Source organism: Saccopteryx leptura, chromosome 2 (genome assembly GCF_036850995.1).
Source record: "Saccopteryx leptura isolate mSacLep1 chromosome 2, mSacLep1_pri_phased_curated, whole genome shotgun sequence".
NCBI classification, from domain to species: Eukaryota; Metazoa; Chordata; class Mammalia; order Chiroptera; family Emballonuridae; genus Saccopteryx; species Saccopteryx leptura.
In genome coordinates this window covers 26,373,053-26,381,162 of record NC_089504.1, presented here as the reverse complement: position 1 = coordinate 26,381,162, position 8,110 = coordinate 26,373,053, and positions in this window count along the sequence as shown.

Here is an 8,110-nt window from a genome sequence, read left to right as displayed (position 1 = left end):
TGGACAGCTGAGGTGCCAATTCAAACAAGCGTTCTGTGTCCACCGCTTGTTTGTCCTGCTTTTCTCAACAGGGTCTGGGTTGAAACGAAGAAGCCACACCTCACTATACCCCTCACTACACCCTGGGTCAGTGCTCTGAGTTTTGGTGGAAAGTGACTAAGAATGAGAGCATGACTCCTAGTCATAATGGAGCCATCTCCGCTAGCCTCCATGGTGGGGCCCGCTGGCCCAAGGGAGGAGGCCTGGTACTCCGGGGCAAGGTGGGCAGGCTGAGCCACAGATCCCTCCCAGGAACGAAGGTTCAGATTGCTTCCATGTCTTGGCAGAATGCTTGGGAGGTGGCATACTAGAGTGGCAAAGGGTCTGGGCTTTGAATTCCAACCCCCTGGCACATGATAATGGTTCTTTTCTTTCTCCATCTTTTCTTGTCTACTTTAAAATTGGGGGCAGTGTTTCCCTTTATCTTCCGTAGGCCCAGCTTCCCTCCAAGACTCCTGGATCACTTCCTCCTCATTGGGGCTTCCCCTTAATTGATGTCCATGCTTTCCCCTGTCTGTTTGGTTCCTGGCCCCCTTTACTGCTGTTCTCCCGGTTTCTCCTCCCCCGCTGCTCTTCCTCCTTCCCCATTGCTACCTCATCCAGCCTCTTTTTGTCGCTTTCTCTTCCTCATTTTCCACCTCTCTCCTACTCTGTCTCTCCTATTCTCTGCTGTCATGTGGCTCTGCACATCTGTACAAAGGTGCTCCCTACACAGACACTCGCCCTCCATTCTTCCTGGCCATCTGGCTGCATCTCCAGGTGGCCCCAGGCCAGGTGTCAGGGCAGGGGCGGCGATGAACAGGAAGGAGAGCCAGGCTCAGGGTTGTCCGCCAGCCCACCAGAGAGAGAGAGAGGAATCATCCCGGAATCCCCTGACTCTGTTTCCCTCTGTGTCCATCTTAGCTGGAGCAAGACCTGCCTACTGGGGAAGATCATTTCTACCTCAGACACTCAATCAATGAATCGACACACGCACAAATAAAATGCCAGTCCTAACAACGAAAACAGAAACAGAGCCTCAACACCTCCATCCCTCAGGCTAGGAAAAAGTATCCTCATGGTTTGGCTTCTCCCCTCCCTCTCCTTTTCTGCCTGCTGGGTTCAGCCGATGTTCTCCTGGAAGCAAGAATGGCCCTTTGTGGAGCATGAGCCAGCAGACAGGTCATTGAGGACAGCCGGTGGCCAGGACGATTGCTTCAATCCTGACTCCTCTTTGTCTGGCCCTTGCCATAGAAACAGGCATTGCAAACTTTGACTGCGAGGCACTTGAATCTGTATGTGTGGATGCAGAGATAAGGGAGGTCCGCATTGTTGCCCATCTGGAAAGGTGAGAGTTGGGTGCTGGGAGGATTAAGTGTGATGAGGTATGAGGAAGTCCCATTGTATCCCCTGGCACAGACAAGGGCTTCAGAAATGCCAGTTTCCTTTCCCGTAAATTGTAGACATAATGAGGAATCAGAACTCCTGAGCTCACGGCATCTTCAAGGTGGGAAGAGCCTTCCACGTTCTGTAGAAATCCGCCTCCTCTGGAGCGGCCCTGAGAGCTGCCGATGCAGGTTCTGCTGGACCCCCTCTGCTGACGGGGCACTCAGGCTCTAAACTCCCGCCGAAGGTTTGGTTAGCTGTTATCGCTCAAAGGAACTTTGATGTTTCATGACTTCTGCCCCTCCCCCCTACTTACCACCAAGCTTGATCCCCAAAAGCTGGAGCTACACAGAGCAGTTCTGCTTATTTCTCCCTGTGGCAGGCCTTCTGAAATCTAAGGCCACTTTCTGTGACTTTTTTTGTGTCCCTTCTTCAGAGCAGACGTCCCCAGTGTGCTGAGTCACATCTTAAATGACTCAATTTCCTGACCGCTCACTTTCTTGGTGTCTGAAAGGTAATAGGATACAATGGAAGTGTCAGGCAGAGACAGCAGTAGGGGAGAGCTGCGTGTTGACCGACAAGTCACTTCTCGGCCTCTGTCTCAGCTTTTCCACTGTACAGTGGGAACATCAGCTTAGCAGCAGAATTCGGTCACTTGCTGTTGTAGGGCTGAGGACCTGTGTCTTTGCTGGTTGTCAGCTGGGGCCAGCCCTGAGCTCCCAGAGGCCTCCTTCCGGTTCGTGCCTGCAGCCCCTCCATCTCAGAGTCAGCGATGGTGCAGCGAGCCCTTCTCATCCTTAGAACCTCTCTGACTCCCTTCTGCCAGATCTGCCTGCTCCAGCCAGAGAATGTTCGCTGCTTGTAAGGGCTCATACTGTGGCCCTGAGTCCCACCAAATAATCCAAGATACTCACTTTATTTTAACCTTAATTATATCTTAAAAGTAAGTTCCTTTTTTCATATCATGTAACATGTTCATAAGCTCCAGGGAGTAATGTATGAACATCTTTGGGAAGCTATTATCCTGTTTGCCATAAAGACTTAAGCTAACCATGACTTAATGTTGGATATTGAGACAGTTTGTAGGTGTTTTATCTATTTCTTCGTTTGTTGGGTTTTTTTTTTTTGTACATAACACTGCAGGTAAGGCTCGTTCACTTAGTTTTTGCTTCAATAGGACTAGTACCTTACTTAGGTAAACTACAATGGGTAGGATTACTGGTAAAAAATATGGACACATTTACAATTTGATATTACTTTATCAATTCCCCAAGGGGATGCATCTGTTTATATTACAACTGGCTTTAGTTTTCATCTATTCACTTCTACCTTTTCCCTACGCTGAGTGTTAGCACAAGCTATAAAAAAAGATTACAGAGTATCTTATTAATTGGGCATATTTGTCTTCCAGATAAACTGTAAACAAGCAATGGACAGATAAATTTGAAGACAGAGACTATCATTGTCTCTTTTCTGGGAGTGTTTTGTAGAACGCTGAGATCCTAGCTGGAGGTGGTGGTGTGCTGGATCCAGCGTTGGATCTGCCAGCTTGTGACAACAGCTGGTTGTGTACATCTCTTTTTAATTTTGCATTCACTGATGTCCAATTGCTACCTTAAATCAGCTATGGTAAGAACATTTACACCATGGAAATTGGCAAATGCTACAAAACAATATTCTTTATTGAGTTATTTATTTTTCTGGAGAGCCATTGGTTGGTGGATAATCAATGTGTCTTTTGGGTTTGTAGTTGTCCTTGGGTTTTAGGAATTCACTTTTGGTGTCAAACAGATTTTGGAGAGTAGAATTTAAAAAGAAATAAGAGGGAAGACAGTACTTTCAGAGAGCAGCCTGACGTAGTGGAATAGGTACAGACTTGGGGATGAGATAGATCTTGTTTCAAATACTGGTTCCACAAAATTATTAGCTTTGGATTTGAGGCAAGTTGTCAAACTTCTTTAAATCTTAGTTTCTTTAACTAAAAATGAGGAAATTCATAACTACTTCATAAGATATTTGAAAAGCTTAAATAATATATTGATATAATACAAAAAATATATATACCAATAACAAATACAGTATAAGTTATGATAGTAAATTTAATTCCCTGAAATGGCTGCCAACACTCCTATATCTACTACATAAGTGGCCCAATTGTATTTTACCACTCCAAAAACCAATGTTATTTCTACTTTACATTTGGGCTGCATTTGCTGTATGCAGAGAATTAATAGCTAATACACTCATCAAGAATAAGGCCTCTAATTCCTATTCTTTCACTCCAAATTCTCAGAGATTTGCAAATTTAGGACCAGGATGCATGCCTCATTTACATGAAGACCCTGGGCACTACTTGAATTAGTTTTCTTATTTCACAAGCAGTTTTTCATTTGACAAGTATTTACTGAGCTGCAACCTTTCCGGTAGTAACGATATCGCTTTCATGTCCATAGTACATTAGAGTTTACAAAGTAAGTTCACGCCATTGATTTTATTAAAAGCTCGTAAAGACGAGTGAAATGCTATTATCTCTACTTGAGATGTGGAAACTGAGGCTCAGAGAAGAGAAGCTACTTATTCAGGGTAGCCCAGCTAGTAAGAAGCTGCAACAGCAATCATTCCTTCATCATGAATAAGAACAAGGGTGCCTTTTTACCCTGTGAAAGCAAAGCCACTTGATTGCTTAGCCCAGTTGTGTCAATTAATTCATAATGATGACTTATACTTGCACAGCATAATTGCTGTTGACAAAATACATCTCCGTGTATTATCTCAACTGAGCTTCACAGAAACCTCTGAGATATAAGAAGAATGGAAAATGTAGCTAAGAGTAAAGAATGAGGACACTGAGTTTCTATTATGTACCCAGCAAGGTTCATACTAATATAGCTTGAATTTCCTAGAATGTTGAGTCAGAGGCAAAGCTCAAGTAGAGATGTCTCATTGAAAAATGTAATCCAGGGAAGCAAAACTAAGGGGAAAAGAGGAAATGAGAGAGAAAGAGGAAAAGCAAATATAGGATGATAGTTTATTGAGCTGGTTACAGATTCTCAAGAAAACATGGTAGCTTGCATGCAACTCAACACCAAGAAAACAAAAAATCCAGTTAAAAAATCAGCAAAAGACTTGAATAGACATTTCTCCAAAAAGGACACACAAATAGCCAATAGATATATGAAAAGATGCTCAATATCACTAATCATCAGAGAAACACAAATTAAAACCACAATGAAATACCACCCCACACCTGCCAGGATGGCTTTCATCAATAAATCAAGAAACAGCAAATGTTGGCAAGGATGTGGAGAAAAGAGAACCCTCATGCACTATTTGTGGGAATACAGATTGGTGCAGCCACTGTAGAAAGTAGTATGGAGTTACCTCAAAAAATTAAAAATGGAACTTCCTTTTGACCCAGCGATTCCACTTCTGGGAATATATCCAAAGAAACCCCTAACACTAATTTGAAAAAATATATGCTCCCCTATGTTCATTGCAATGTTATTTACGACAGCCAAGATTTGGAAGCAGCCCAAGTGCCTATCAGTAGATGAGTGGATAAAAAAAGCTGTGGTACATTTATACAATGGAATACTACTTGGCCATAGAAAAGGAGAAAATCTTACCTTTTGCAACAGCATGGGTCGACCTGGAGAGCATTATGCTAAGTAAAATAAGCCATTCAGGGAATGACAATTACCATATGCTGTCACTTATATGTGGAATATAATAAACAAAACAAACTAACAAACAAAATAGAGAAAGACTCATAGACACAAAGAACAGACTGACAGCTGTCAAAGGTTGAGGGATGTAGGGGGGCTGAGTAAAAAACGTGAAGGGATTAAGTGAAAAAAACTCAGAAAAACAGACAACAGTATGGTGATAACCAGAGGGAAGAAGGGGAGAGGAAGACAGAAGAGGGTAAATGGGGGGTAAATGGTGATGGAAGGAGACTTGACTTGGGGTGGTGAGCACACAATACAATATACACAGTAGTGGGATGCAAATAATTAAACAACTGGTTCTCTGCCCTAATAACCATTGTAAGTATAAAAAACCAATATACTGAAAGCTAGTTTATTATTTCATGCATTTAACACTTAAATAAGAACAATAAAAGAGGTACACAAAACTGGATTATGTTATATGAAGAATTTTAAAATATTAATAAAAATATTAAATAATACCTGACAAAAACCAATAAAACTGTTATTTAATATATTTCATGCCTGACCAGGGCTCAGTGGATAGAGTGTCAGACTGGAAGGTGGAGGATCCAGGTTCATAACCCCGAAGTTGCCAGCTTAAGCGCAGGCTCATCCAGCTTGAGTGCAGGCTCACCAGCTTGAGTGCAGGGTCACTGGCTTGAGCGTGGGATCACAGACATGACCCCATGGTTGCTAAGCTAGCTTGAGCCCAAAGGTTGCTGGCTTGAAGCCCAAGGTCACTGGCTTGAGCCCAAGGTCGCAGGCATGAGTAAGGGGTCACTCGCTCTGCTGTAGTCCCTTGGTCACGGCACATGTGAGAAAGTAATCAATAAACAACTAAAGTGCCACAACAAAAAATTGAAGCTTCTCATTTCTCTCCTTTCCTGTCTGTCTGTCCCTCTCTCTGATTCTCTATCTCTGGAAAAAAAAAAGATATTTCTATATTGTGTTATCCAAGCTGAAACAAATGACAGCTTGTCACCCCCTTGTTGTTTGGCACTTTTTTGCTTCATGTTATATGTTTGTTTACTGAAGTAACAAAAGCAAGAGAATTAAGATGGAGTATCTCATCAAAGGCATAATGAATTTTATGAAATGAATAAATAAATATTACAAGCATAGTTTAGCCAACTTTTTCACCTATGGATGGAATACTACAGGCACTTAAAATACACTGTTGCACAGATGAACGTTAAAAAAGAGTAAGGAATGTAAATTTGTGATTTCCACATTGGGTGGCTGCCCAGGCGCCCACCTTAGAGAGAATCTTGATTACAAGTGCCATTTTAACAACCCGTTTGCCAAGATCAACAAAAAATTAGGTATAGGTTCTACTGAACCGGTGTGAACTGGCTGAATCCCACCACTGAATATACAGTTGATGTATTATAGAACTGTATATTTGAAACCTATATAATTTTATTTAGCAATGTCACCCCATTAAATTTTAAAAAGGTAGTAGGCTGCTCGGCCCTGTAGGAAGTCTCAGAAAGGAGGCAGTCTAACTGGGTCCACTCTTTCCTGTCTCCTGACTCTGATGCTGGACAAAATCTGTCCTAAGGGCATTAACCCCCCCTCATTTCTGGTTTGGGTTGCTCACCCTCTCTGGGTGGCACTGGGGGCAGCCAGAGCCATAGGCCAGGTTGTGGGAGTGTAAGCCACCTGCAGGCTGGCTCTTGCTATGGGAGGCACATTGCGGCAACTGTCAATGTCAGGAGACGATGTGACTGTGGTGGTAGCAGCTTCCCAATGTTTCACGTGGGACTCTCTCAGGGGAAGGCGGTGGCACTAACTGCAGGTCTCCATGGCCGGGCAACCTGTGCTCTAGAGTGAAGTATGAAATGCTGTGCCTCATTATTAACATGAAGTAGTGTAACATGCTCAAATATAGACTATGAGAAATTAATGTGAAGATATATAATTGACACAAAAATTAAGCACATGGAAGAGATAAAATGTAATATTAAAGCATACTAAATTAACCCAAAAGAAGGTAGGAAAAGAGGAAAAAAGGGACAGAGACCAGATGGGACAAAAATAAAACAAAACAAAAAAACACCCAAAACACAAACAAACAAGCAAAACAAATAGAAAGATGGTAGATTTCAACCCAAATAGAACAATAACATAAAAATAGTTATATGATATATAAATGGTTTGAACACTCCAATTCAGCAGTTCTCAATCTGTGGGTTGTGACCCGGGCGGGGTCACCTAAAGCCATTGGAAAATACATAATGCATATCAGGTATTTACATTACAAATCATAACTGTAGCAAAATTACAGTTATGAAGTAGCCACCAAAATTATTTTTTGGTTTGGGGTCACCACAACATGAGGAACTGTATTGCAGGGTCACGGCATTAGAAAGGTTGAGAACCACTGCTCCCATTAAAAAACAAATATTGTCACTCTGTATAAAAAGTCAAGATCCAACAATATGCTACCTTCAAGAAACATACTTTAAATATAAAAACACATAATGTTAAAAAGTAAGAGGATGTTAAAATGTACCCTGTAAACCCTAAGTATAAAAAGCTGAATTAAGTATATTAACACAAGGAATATTGCCAGAGAAAAAGAGGGATGTCTCATAATAATAACAGGGTAAATTTGTCAGGAAGACCTAACATTTGCAAATGTATGCACACCCAATTACAGAACTTCATGAAGTTAAACCTTCTAGAATTGGGAAAGAAAAATAGACAAATTCATAGTTATTATTGTAGTTTTGGATACTTATATCTAAGTAATTGATAGGATTTATGGAAAGAAATAAGTAATATTATAAAATAGCAAGTAACACTATCAACCAACTGTATATAATTGAAACTCATAGAACATTACATCAAATAATGGAAGAACATACATTCTTTTCAAGTACACATGAACACACACTGATGTAGGCTGAATTGTGGACCACAAAACAAGTCTCAATAAATATAGAGATTTCAATCCTACAGAGCCTGACCTCACAAAATTAAATTAGCAACTA